The sequence below is a fragment of the Anopheles coustani genome, chromosome 3 (assembly GCF_943734705.1).
Source record: "Anopheles coustani chromosome 3, idAnoCousDA_361_x.2, whole genome shotgun sequence".
Classification (NCBI taxonomy): Eukaryota; Metazoa; Arthropoda; class Insecta; order Diptera; family Culicidae; genus Anopheles; species Anopheles coustani.
Window position 1 is genome coordinate 8,430,573 of NC_071288.1, and position 13,152 is coordinate 8,443,724.

The window sequence follows — 13,152 nt, forward strand, 5'->3', positions numbered from 1 at the left end:
TCTTCCGACCATAAACTTTAAATGTCCTCCAAGGTCCGAAGTGACACTGCGTCTCTTTCTCTCCTTCTCCCGCTCTCACTCCTCTACCGGTTGTTTCTAATCACGGCGGGGTTCGTTTTGCAGCAGCCCGCACATTATCATCCTCGAGCGAAGCGGGTCGCTTACGGTTGGTACGTGAACGAAATGATAAATGACACGGATGAATTGGTCGGTAACGAGAACCGAAACCGGCGTCCCGGCATCCCCCTCTAGGCTAGAAAAACAGCCACCCTCCTACCCGGAGGTGTTTGGAAAATTGGGCCAAACCGGGGCACGACGAAAAATCTGTGAGTTAAAGAAGGAGGCAACCGAAAGAATAAAACGTACAATTATGTACTCATTTTCTTTTTTTCGTTCAAAAAGTGCCTCATTGTACAATTCCTCGCCCCGGGCGGACCGTTTGAAAGAGACCATTTTTCACGCTCTTACTTCTCTGTAACGTCAACGTAATTAGAAGAGCTTGTGTTGGACCGGAGTGGACCAAGTGTGCCAATTTTCCGAACCGGAAAAGATAAAACGTGCTCCCGGTTGAAAACTTCCTCCGTTTCCTTGGCGAAAACCGACCGGAATGGGGTTTTCCTTCCCCGGACCAGATGGCAGCATAATAGACGCTGCGTAATTTGATTGATTAACTCAATCAAGCGCCAAAGAGCGGTCGGTATATTTTTGCCGAAAACTCTATCGGAAGGATCGGTTCGGTTCCAGCGACAAACGCCTTTGAAGATGAAACGGTAGAATAGGTTGGAAAATTTCCTTTCATAACTCTATTTGCCAGTTTTCTTGGCGGAAGAAATATGCTTTTAAGTCGTGTGGTAAAATCTTTTTCTGGAAAATCTTGTTGTGTTTAATGACGATTTTCCAACAATATTAAGAACTTGAACATTTTTAATTTCAAATACTAGCTCACCTACCCCGAATAAGTAGCTTAATTACCAACACTAAAGAATTATCGTGGTTGTTTCCGTCCGGCATAAAAGCAGTTCAGTCTTGCTTTTCGTTTTCAGAAGGCTTAGGAAAACAAGCAGAAGCGGACGATGAAGGCCACTTCGCAGAAGTGCACTCATTAAACTCAATTTCCATTATTATTCAAGTGAAGCACTGGTGTGAAAGCAGAACCCGCTCTTGACGGGAACACATTCGTCTGCCGTCTGGCGCATCAGCAGGACCGCTGCATTCCGCTGTAAGGGTTACCACCCAAGCAATTAAAGCTGAAAAATGTCGTTCCTAGCATTCCAAGCCATCGGGGGCTGCTGCTTGAATTTTCTACGTCCTGATGAAACGTGAAAATACACTCGCTTTACGCCCCGAACGCCACATGTGCCCGCAGAAGAAGAGAGCTCCGGTTGATAATCCGTATCGAATTGCTCCACTTTGGGCCGGCCGGGACCGGGTCGGCTGCTGTACATTTGAAACCGAAAAGTGTCCGTCATTGAGCTCGTGCCATTTTCCCGGACGTGCCATTTTATTATCCGCGCTCCATCTCCCGCTCGCCCTGCCCTTCACCGTGGAACGTACGGTTCTTTCGGGCTGCTGTTTCGTTACTTTTTACGAGCGACCGTGTTTCGTAATTACATAACGACACTTTATTACCGAAACACATGTTTGCCGACGGGGTTTTTGTCCTACGCCGCTACGGATCCGAATATTGCGCAAGGGTCGGGGGCGGCGACAATCCCTCCAAGGGACCAGGTCCTTATCGTTGTAGCGGCTTCCTGCCCGGCTGCTGCAATGTTTGCGCCGGGCTTTTCGTCGACCTGCGTGTGCACAAATTCGTATCTTATTATTTCCGCAAGCAGTTCATTTCCGTTCCGGTTGGGGTTGGCCAAGCACGGAGTATGTGGAACAAAGAGAGAGGAACGTTAACAGAACTACCAAATGTTTCAAAACATGTGGAGCTATCTTGGGGTATTTTAGAAACACGAGATTTCCTACAAACGGAAACGATAACAAAAGTTGTGTAACATCTTCAACACGGGTAAAGTTTTAGATAAGTCAAACTTTTCTAGGAATCACTCATACCTCCACCAGCATGGATAAGTAAGTGTTCAGCGTTTCTTTAAATCTCTTTGCAGCAAAAGAGCTCCGGATAAATATTTGATGAGCGGATTGGAATGAAGTGATGGCTCGGCAGACAGATCGTTATGTAAGCAATATATTATCCCGGCAAAGTTGGTTGGTATTGAAATCTTGTGCTACGTAAGAACCGCCCCAGCGCTAGAGTGCTGACTGTGAGCGAATGCCAGGAAAAGCGGCTGAACGATGCCCGTACAAACCGACGGTCGGGAAAAACCTCACCAGCAAAGTGGAGCAAAAGTTTACGTGTGCATCCTTTATTGGATTTTCTTTCGGCAGACTTGTCTTGTCGGCGCTAGCGTCTTCTGCCGGGAAAAACTAAGAAAATCTGCTACTCCATTCCCTGAGTTCCTCCAAGGCGCATGCCGAAGACAGCGTCAAGAAAGGCGAGCGAAATGTAAAAGTTTGATAGTACACGCGAAGTTCTTTTGCTTTTGTTATGAGTCTGGAATTTTGCTCGGCTTGCAGCATTGGGTGTAAAAGTTCGATAACAACTGCTTATGCAAGAAGTTTCATTGAAAAACTGGCGCTTGAATCTGGTGCTGTGTCATATTGATTTTGTATTCTGTTCACGACGGGCAGTTGAATATCGTAAGTTTATTCCATTTTTTTACCATTCATCAACTTCATTTGGAAGAATCGTAAATCCTATAATTGATATATTACATAACATTCAGCGAAAACATTGAAATCAAATAAGTGCTGCCTTGGTGTTATACTGCATAACTATAAAGTCGAATTTTACCTTTTGAAAACGTCTTCCAATGGAGTTCTCAATAATCTGAAAAGAAATATTAACGAAAAAAGAAATTAAGAAAAGCATTGTTCACTCATTTTGCCATACAAGCTATCTTCGAGATCCAAAAGGCATTGCTCATGGTTAAATATTTAAACGATAACTAGCGGCCGTTATTGAATACAAACAGAAGGGCTTTGTAAAATAAACATTAGCAGAATGGCAATTTATTTAGAGAAACTTTTGCCCAACATCTGTAAATACTGATGAATATTTCCCATCATCCCTTTCTCAAAGTTTGTTTTTTATGTAATGAAATGTGTCGGGAAGAAGCAGCATGATTCAGTTTGTTTGATGTTATTCTTACGGATGAAATCATAATATTATTATACCGCTCGAACCGGAACTCATCACCATTAAACGTGTTTGGATGGTTGGGAAGGATGATACCGTTCCAGGTTTGTGTGAAAGGAAACGATCACGGCTGCTGGTCATCCCATGAGGCTAATTTCGATTTATTCTGGTGAATAAATAAGACATATACATTCTCACACCTGCAGCAAGGATACTCAGGTACATAGGTGTAGAGTTCTTGCTAAGCTATTTTGAAGATTTTCTTCCGGCTCAAACTGTTCACATAAGCCAATCTTCGTTGAAGACAAGAAATAACGAACGAACCATTGCTTCTTGCTGAACGGTTACCCAGAAAAAGGAGGAGATGAAAAAAAAAGGAATGGAAGTTGAAGCCTTCTAGGATGGCATAACGGGCAGGCACTCGAAAAGGCTGCGTTGTTCTCTTTTGTTGGTAGCGAACGAGATTCATAGTGACGAGGTGGCCGAGTGGTTAAGGCGTTGGACTGCTAATCCAATGTGCTCTGCACGCGTGGGTTCGAATCCCATCCTCGTCGGATAGTTTTTTGCCACCCAAGTTCTATTTTATTTTTTCTCTGTTTTATTTTTATTCTTTCCGTCTTCAGAACAGGTGTTGAAATTGTTGTGCTTTTTCATCACTTTCGTACAAAAAGGAAACGAAACTGAATTACATAATGGTGAGGCATCTTCCCGGCGATCAAAAGGGGCTTTGAACGAGCTCTGCTCATCACGGGGACGTAGCTCAGTGGTAGAGCGCTCGCTTCGCATGTGAGAAGTCCCGGGTTCAATCCCCGGCGTCTCCACATGTGTGACTCTATGAAATCTTTTTTTGCACAGTTTAGAAACATTTCCTTTACCGTTTACGACAACCCTCCCAAACCCACCCTACCTGACCTTTTTGATTGATTCATGTTTGTTTGTTTGTATTCTTTTATTGTAATTCCCCCGCGTTGGCAACCCTCGTCTCACGGTATTAGCCCATCACGGAACCATAAATCTGTCTGCGATACGTTCATTTGCTTTCGCCCCTTGCCTTGTCCCTCGGAACCGTTGCTCTACCCCGTCGCATCGGGGCATCACTCGAGTCACCCCTGCGTCGGACGGAAAAGATGCACGAAGAACGAAAAAAAACACACACACGGACCGTCTACCGCGCGATGAGAGATCGTTTATAATGTTTTGATTTAGGGTCGAACGTCAGCGGCAAACCCGGGACACATGTCATGGATTGGGTGAAGGGTTGTGTGGAACACGAGTGACAGGGGTTGGAGGAAGTGGCCATCGTTTCCGTCGCACGATGCCAATCCAATGACGTACGTGTGTGCGGTGGACGTCCCACGAGGGCTTACCGGTTGTGGTCACGTTGTTCGCCGACTCTCCGCGTCGGTCGGTAGTTTCGGGGGGGAAAAAAGGGTTTTCCGTTGAATCCGGGGAGCTTCTGTTTGCGCGGAGTAAACACACACACGGCCCGTGATACGCGATGGAGCACGGTTTGCGTCCGCTGCAAGATGGAGATTGAGAAGCAAATGAGAAGATTTATTGATTCGCTCGATTTCCCAGCGCTGTTGCGTTCGTTCTTAGGTCGGTTCGCAATTGGAGACAGCGCACGTGTCCAGGGGGCGTGCTGGCCGGAAGGATCGAACCGAGGCACAGGATTTTCGTGCCCCGTTCTAGGAAAACCGTAGACCAATCAAGGAGTAATGGTTTAATACACATGTGAACTCTAGACTGCTTTGGGTTTAGAGTTAATTTATCATCCGTTGTACATAACCTGCTTTGATAATACGACGCTCCAGCATGGAAATAGGTTCGCTCAAAAAAACATATAGCATTAAGATGAGCCGATATAAGTTTCATTCCGTTTGATGTCTTTGAACTCGAACGTACAGAAATGTATGTTGGAATGGATGCAGCATTGAAATAACTACTTCGGAAAGTACCCTTTCTTTCGATTAGATGATAATGCTGCACCGACAAGTTTAATTTAGCCCCGGAGCGTTCCCCGCCACGCACATGCTCGCTCTTTGCCAATTCTTACGCTCCGGGGCTAATTTTAGCGTTCCTTTTCTCTTCGCCCCAATCGATCGGCTCCCGGCTTGGCAATTAAAATTAAATGCATTTCATAATTTCGGCATAAATTATTCAAATTTCAAATAATTACACCGGGATGAGGTGCAGCCGGAAGGTGAAATATGCATGCAATTGCATGCCGGCCCGGTTCGACCCGTAGCCAAGTGAGATGGGAAAATGTAGCACCTGAAAAGGGGGATAGGAAAATGTTTTTCAAAGGGTTCACTGGCCAAAGAACCGCAATCGTCCTCAACGGTGAGTTTAAGGCGGTTTCCAGACGACTATGCTTCAACGAACCTGCTTAGAAAACATGGCGGAGGAAATGATTCCGTTCGAGTAGCCTCATCGCTTTGGCCTCGAAGAACGACCCTCAGAATTCCCGTGTGGAAAACGCAAGTGTCCATCAGGTCGGGTCGGCGTCATCCACTTCACCATCCAATCTCATCTCGCATCTCAACCGGGATGGAATGAAAGAAACCTGTACCACTTTTTTGCCTCTTGCAAGCATTCGTGAAAATTGAGAAGACTGCCACCAGACTGCTGCTTTACACTAACACACATTGCATGTCCCGGGAATGTGGTCCGTCAGGATGAAACAAACCGAGCGAGATGAGATTTAGCTTTCACCGTTTTTTCCCGACTGCACACCACCATCCACCAAAGGTTACAGTCTTGCATGTCAGGATCCTTTCAAAAGAACGCTCGTGGAATGTCGTTTCACTTCTTGAAAGAAAAAACCTCTCACTCCGAAGATCCGCTTTCAAGCCAGAGAAAAACCATATGGCAACCGAAGGCCAACCGGGGGAAACGAAAAACAACTACAAATTAATAAAACAAAATACCCCAATATCGTCTCATCCTGTTCTTAATGTGTTTTACAGCTTCAGAACCATTCCCCCGGAGGGACGAAAATCTCGTAATCCTGTGGATGACTACCATTTACTTTTTGGTGGCGTTGCGTAGCCTGGATTTCGATGGAACGTAACTTCGAGGATGTGCTGTGTTCGACCAGGGCCGTTACTTGAGTAGGAGCCCTCAAACTTCAATCTCGTTGTATTGAATTGCATCGAGTGCCAGAGGGAAACTGGAGAAAGGAGTTGTGAATCTCAACTGACATCGAATATCATGTTTCATCAACGGCATGCATTGTTATTACGTATTGAACTATGGCTTCTGAAGTGCTAGATTTAGTTACGTTACTTTAGACACTATGTTACAGGATAGAATCTCATTTATGAAGAGATTGTGGAGACGAAGAAAATATCACTTCTGCAATTTTATACACTCTACTTAAGCTGAGAAGTCGATATGAGTGATGTGATTGCACCTCCTCCCACCCCGTTCCTATCAGCACCGCTCGTGAGAAACACACACACAAACAAGCCAGTCAAGCACTAGAAGAAAAAAGCATGACTAAAAAGCAATAATAAATGTTACACATGAAGGCGCACTCGGGGCCAAGCGCTGGCCCTAATTTAATTAAAATATCAATCAACGGACGGCCAAGTGAACGTCGTGACATTTTGGGATTGCGTGTGTTCCACGCCCCTGTTCCGCCGGCCCCCCCCTTTCCCGCCAGCCGCCCATGTTTTCCTCGGCAACAAATCATCTCCAGCGGGAGAATCGTGGTAGCTCGCTTGTAGCACTTCGTTTTTATTTTCACACCACCAACGCGAACACCGCATTCCGATGGCGTCGTCGTCGGAGGCAATCGCACACCATCGTCAGCTTTGATTTATTGGAGAACGTCGTGCCCGGTCGCCGGGCAACCTGGCGATGGCGGTTAGTTGTTCTCTGGGCCGCAGATGTCAGGGCAAGAACCCACGGTTACCTGAGATGTTGTGATTGGGAGGTTCTCTTTTACCGGAACTTTACTCAGGAAAAAGTAAATGATCATAAACTTAGCTGTGCTATACAGTTAGTACTAAAAGTTACGATTCTTTTGTTGAGGATTTCAAGCCTTTAAGAGACATTCTTCTAAGTTCGCAATAAGTCGACATTTTGTAGATCTTCGGCATTTAAAAACTCAAAAGTTGGTTGTTACAAGCATTCAAAGCAAGGTTCCGTAAAAACATTTGTCATTTCTCTTACGTGAATACATCTTCCATACAGATGCATGCCTTCTTTTTTGTTTTGACATCTTAATGATAACCTGTTCTTTTGCATTTGTTTGGTGTTTTTTACGTCAATTGAAGCTGGTGAAACAGAAGCCTATGTTACAATTTCGTTTCTTTGCACTTTGCCTAACATTTAATGAATCGAATCGTTGTTGACACCTTCGTATAGCAGTGCGTCACAAGAGCCACATCATCCGGAAAAGGCAAGCCGGTAACGCTCCGAAACCAGTATAAATACCGTCCCCGGCGAACCGAGTGAATCAAGTCGAGCCTTGTGCCCTCCAGTACTCTTTCTGTCCTCAGGAACTCCAGTCGAACCGACCCAATCCTTCCAAGATGAGAGCGATCTTCATCCTACTTTCCGTGTTGGCCGCCGTCCTGTTCGCGAGCGCCGCCAAAATAGTGCAGAACGGCAAATCCTTGGTCCTGTCCGAGTTCAAAGGTGTACCGGGAACCGCCCGGATTGAGTTCTCCAACCCAGCCGCTGCTGCCAAGGCCGCCGGAAGCATCGCCAGTGGGCTCATTAAGAGGAACCTGTAAAATGTTAACAGCAAGCGACGCAGGCGACGCACAGCAAGCACACACGGACATGGACTAGACTACACCTTGCTGTCCGGGGGAACCGTACTAGACGACCACTTTCTCCCGGGCGGAACTTCAGGGACACGGGATGAATGCAATGAAATAGAAAAATTGCCTGGCGGTGCAGGTTTTTGTTCGGCTTCAATAAAAACGTGCGTTATCTGACAGGCATCAAGCATTTGGTGAACTCGGCTTCCACCGTAATCATATCACAGGAACATCTCAGCCAATATTCTCGCTGAACTGAATTGAATTCTTTCGACGCGTCTCATTGTGGGCTTTGTGAAAAGTATTCGTTTCAATATTAAATATGTGGGCTTGATCAAATTCTTCACAAATGCATTTAGTGATTGCGAGCACGCCAAGCCGATAAGACCACGTACAGGCTCGACACCACCGTTGTTTACCTAGTCCGGCCATCCAGTTCCTCCACGCCCAGAACCGAAACACAAACACTGCTCGTAGGCCGCACGAGTCGTAGGATATTTTTTGTGGCAACCAAAACTGTACCGGCCATAAATCATCACCGGATGGAATAAATAAATTCGTAGCCCAAATTGTGCGATTGCGCATGGTGGCATGGCTTCGACGTTGGCGTGGCAAGCGTCACGGAGGACGAGAAAAGGGGTAAAAACATTGCCGTGACAGGGCATGTCGGTAGCAATCGAGAAGAACACGGGTGGCCATACCAGAAGAGAGCACCAGGAGTGGCGGTAGGAAAGGGGTGGACATCTTATGCCACGTCATTCGTGTGCGGTGTTCATAAGATGCCAGGCATCCGGAGCTACAGGATGCGGAAGAACCGGTAGACGAGTTAAAGAGGCCGCTCTTGACGACGTAAATCGTGTGGCACAAAAAGGAACGGTAGCGACTACAAATATTTCTCGAGACGCTAATGGAGTCTATCTCATGCAAAACATGTCTACCGCATTGGAAAGTTTGGAGTTTTTGGTTTAGAAGTTTTGCAAGCAAGTTAAAACCAAATTTATGGCAATGTTCTAAAGAGTGTCCCAAATTTAAAGAAAACTCGTTTAGTCGAATTCACGATGAAAAAATAAATTAGGCTAAAGACTAAAATTATGAGCTATACAATAATCTCAGCAAAAACGCAACTCTACAGCAATCTATTCCGATGTTTGTTTTTTCTATCCTCCTGCTGAACTTCGGCGTGGAGTAGGTCAACACAAGGAACCAGAGTCCAGAGGCGGCCATCGTTAGAGGCACCGAACGAATTATGCGATGCATAGTCCGATAGGTCGCGCAGAGTCCGCAAACAAAGAAGATAATCAAAATTAATGTGCTCGTGTTTTCACCCTTCGTTCCGTGCCTGCACCGGAATCGGATCGGTGTCCTTTTCGAAATTCGATCACTCACGCGGCCAAAGAAAGATGGCGGGTGGATGATGCATCCGGAGGTGGGCAAAAGCAAAGAGGAAACAAGAACGACCGAGAGTAGCGCCGGGTGTTAATCAATTTAAATCAAGGTCCCCCTTCCCCCACGCGGCTCGGTGAACTTCCTGTCCCTTTGTGTTCCGCTGCGGGCGGACCCCTCGGCCACGCTTTATAAACGCCCGAGTCAGCGAACGTAATTGGGCATTTAAATTCAGTTATCATGCGAAAAAAGGGAAACGAGTTGACTGTGGCGTGCATACGGACGGTTGTTTGTGGCCCGCCATGATTGACCCTTGTGCAAAAGCACATGGTGTGGGTGTGTGTGTGTTTGTGTGTAGGGCAAAGGCACGTCAAACGACGGGGAGGATGGAATGTTATCAATCAAGCAGGTTTATTGACGCTGTCGGGGAGTAGCTTCGAATCTAGGACAACACTTTTCCTCGCTTCGTTAGCTGCAAAATAAACCAATTGTCGGCCAGGAACAGCCGATGGCGTCCGCACAGTAGGACCGCTCGGAGGGTTGAGGAAAAATATAAAAAAAAAAATGTTTCTAAACACGCACATCTTCACGCCATCACCATTCGGGATTCAGAAAATCGTAAAATGATAATAAAACCAGTTGATTAAAAATATACCATTTTATCATGCGGATAAAATATTACGACCGATAAGCCGCGTCTCGATGGACCGGGTTCGAAATGTCAGGCGCAGAAATAAGCAGAGACCAAGTCGCCTTCCGCGACGACTAAGCCGATTAGACATCCCAACAACACGGCATGAAACCAGCCTCCGTTAATCCTGTCCCGGGCAGCCGAACTCACCGAACTTACACACCCCAAAAAAACGCGGCTGCAAATCTATTGCAGAATTAGCATAAATTAATTTCACGACTCGGCTCGAAAACCGGGCACTATCGGATAATCATATTATTCCATCGGTGGTTTCTGGGGAAGACGTTGTAAAATATGGGAACCGGCTGCCCGCGACCGTCATCGGCCATTTTCCAATTCGTAAATCATCGAACACTTTCTCCACGCCAAACGCACCCTATCTCCGGCCCGAGGACTTGCCGGTCGAAGAAAAATGCAGGTGGTCACGATCGCAATATAGGATGTTGGAAAGAAAATATTATTCTTCCATTGCTGCCGCAGTTTGCGAGATGCAGTTTTCGGTTTGGGGTTTGTTTGTTTGCCTTCCGCTTTTCGGTGATTATTTATTTTTCCCGATGCACCGTAAGTGTGTTTTTCCGGCACCAAATGGAAAAAATGGGTCTTTTAACTGGCCGGCCTAACGTCGGAGGGATGAGAAAAAGGGTGCATGGTTCTAGGAGGTTGAAAAAAGTCAACAAAAAAGGGAACCAACCGAACGAGAAACATCAGTGGTTAAAATGTTCGAATCAAGAGGGAAAACACGGTGTGAAATATTTCTGTTTGAGCATCAGTCCATTTTCCATTAGGTTGAGTTGTTCGGGATGCATAACACTCAACAATCATTCGTGAAGCTAGAAACTCACACCTTTCGATGGAAAACATCTGCCCAAATGGAAGACATATTGAAGATATTCTACCTGCTGACACATATAAAATTTTCTGTAAATCTTCTAACTACTCTTCTTTAACTAGTTGAGTTTAACATTGTTTTGTGTTTTTGTTTTTTAATATTTTCCTTGAAATGTTCGTTCGTTCAAGTTTGCCAATAAAAGAATCACATTTAAACTGTTTCTTTTCCATTCGTCCGCTCGTTCCATTAACATTTTGAAACAAACAATGCACTTCGCATAAACGTGCGACTGTGAATTAGCCATTTCATACTCCCAAAGCGAGTCTCTTCAGTGTCTGCATCAAACGTGAATGCCGTCCGTCGTCCTACAGTGGAGTGGAGTCCCGAGTGGAGACCCTCCGAGTCAACAACATCATCTCATCAAAAGAATGCAAAATGAGGACATAAACGGTTCGTTTGCGCGATGTTCCGGTGGAGCGGGCTGGAAGTTTGCCCGCTTCACCCGCTTTGGGGCTGATTATCAAAATGACCACATTACGGTGCAGAGAGAGAGAGAGAGAGAGAGAGAACCCCCAGTCGGGCTGGGGGAGGATAGTCATCATTGCCTCCGTCCCTGTTCGTGGAAAAAGGGTCGGAGGAGCTGTTCGGAATGCATCTGCTTTTTGTTTTTACGCTCCCAGCTCTCCGGTCGGTCGCAGGATGGTGAAGCTGCAGGACGACGTTTGTTGATTATGACGCTGCTGCTGATGATGGTATTTTTAGCCCGTTTAATCGTTGGCTTATGTTGTGCTTTCATCAGCAATGTCTGCAAAGTTCGCAGTACGCTCTTGCTCGGGAACCTTGCCTAGGTCATCGCCGTGGCGCGTGGAGCGTGCGGTGGTCCTTCCTCTGCCCAAAACCCCGTCCGCCCTCTACTCCCCTCCGGCGCTCGGGATTGCAAACCTTCCGAATGAATGATTGATAGAACGGAAGCCACTTGTGCAAATAATCAACAGCATGAGGCCGGTGCTGTTACGGGCGCGTGGAAGCGAGATCCGGCCCCGGTTTGCGCGTTGAATCATATTTGTCCACTGAAAACACCGGCATGGGTTCCGTCGGGGGCGGGGGCGAAATAATAACAAGTCCGTAGTCCCGCACCAGGAAATATGCCTTTCATCCCAGGGCGCATGAATGTCATCGCTGTCATCGTCGTTTGGCGTCGTGGCCGTTTTCGCCGTAATCGGATGCCAAACATCCATCGGAACTGGCTCTGAAAGGCGTCGACCGTATCTCCCACAGCGATGGCGTGTGTCGCATGCTGGCTCATTATGGCATTGTGCTTCGAAGAAGGCACGTACGTTTATCTTTAAGCGGTTGATAAGAGTGTTGTGTTAAAATATAAAACTGTACGCCGAATGTAAGGTTTATCAATATTTAAAACTAAAAATTTATAAAGATTGCTATCCAAAGAAAATGTCTTTTGACGAGTTTAGTGCTCTACAACAAATACTAAGTTTATATTAATCGTTCAGAAACACATTTCGCAAGAAAATAACACAGGAGAAAAGAATTCCATTCCGCCCCCTCTCCCCTTTTTCCAAGCTGCTTTAAACCCATGTGATGTCGCTGCTTGCACATTACTGTATCACCCCGAAGGGAACGTGCAATCGGTCCGCAAACGTGCGCCATCGTGATACTCGGTCGAGCTTCTAGCGGCGAAACCATCCCAAACGTTATAGTCTCGGCTCGGGCCGAAAACTTGAACTCGAATCACGTGCGGATGCCATCGTTGCCGGGTTGGGTTTGCTCGCCGAGGAGAGTGGCACCGACAACCGGCGAACGGGAACAACAACAGCCGGAATGTTTATGATCTTATATTGAAATTTAAAATTAAAATTTTTGGTTGTTTAAACAATGTTATTCCACGTATGTCTCGTTGCTCGCTCGATCGTGAGGATGCGGTACCGATGCCGTTTCGGGGCCCTGTTTCGGAGGATGGTCTATTTATTTGGAAGTTTTCTTGCATTTCGCGCCTGCTTCGCCTATTCTTCGCCCACTTCCCGTTCCCGAGCGGGTTTGCAGGAAGAATCCTAGTGCTCATTTGCTGGAATGTGTTTACGGAACGGAGCGAGTCTACTTCGACTTGGAACGACAGCACCGTGCCGTAAGAAATATTGCCAGGGATTTGGTGTGGCCGGGACTCTGGCAAACTCTGGCACGTGAATCTTGAGTCAGCGAAAGGCGTTTTGCTTGATGGGAAAAGTTGCTCATGGTAATACTGTTCTTGCTTTGC

General features: G+C 46.3%; 2 non-coding genes across 2 annotated transcripts; both read left to right on the forward strand.

The window, feature by feature from the left end:
* Window positions 1–3,674: 3,674 nt before the first annotated feature.
* Window positions 3,675–3,756, forward strand: Trnas-gcu (transfer RNA serine (anticodon GCU)). The gene has a single exon. It is a non-coding gene; the product is annotated as a tRNA-Ser (tRNA).
* Window positions 3,757–3,951: 195 nt separating this feature from the next.
* On the forward strand, window positions 3,952–4,023 carry Trnaa-cgc (transfer RNA alanine (anticodon CGC)). The gene has a single exon. It is a non-coding gene; the product is annotated as a tRNA-Ala (tRNA).
* Window positions 4,024–13,152: the final 9,129 nt, after the last annotated feature.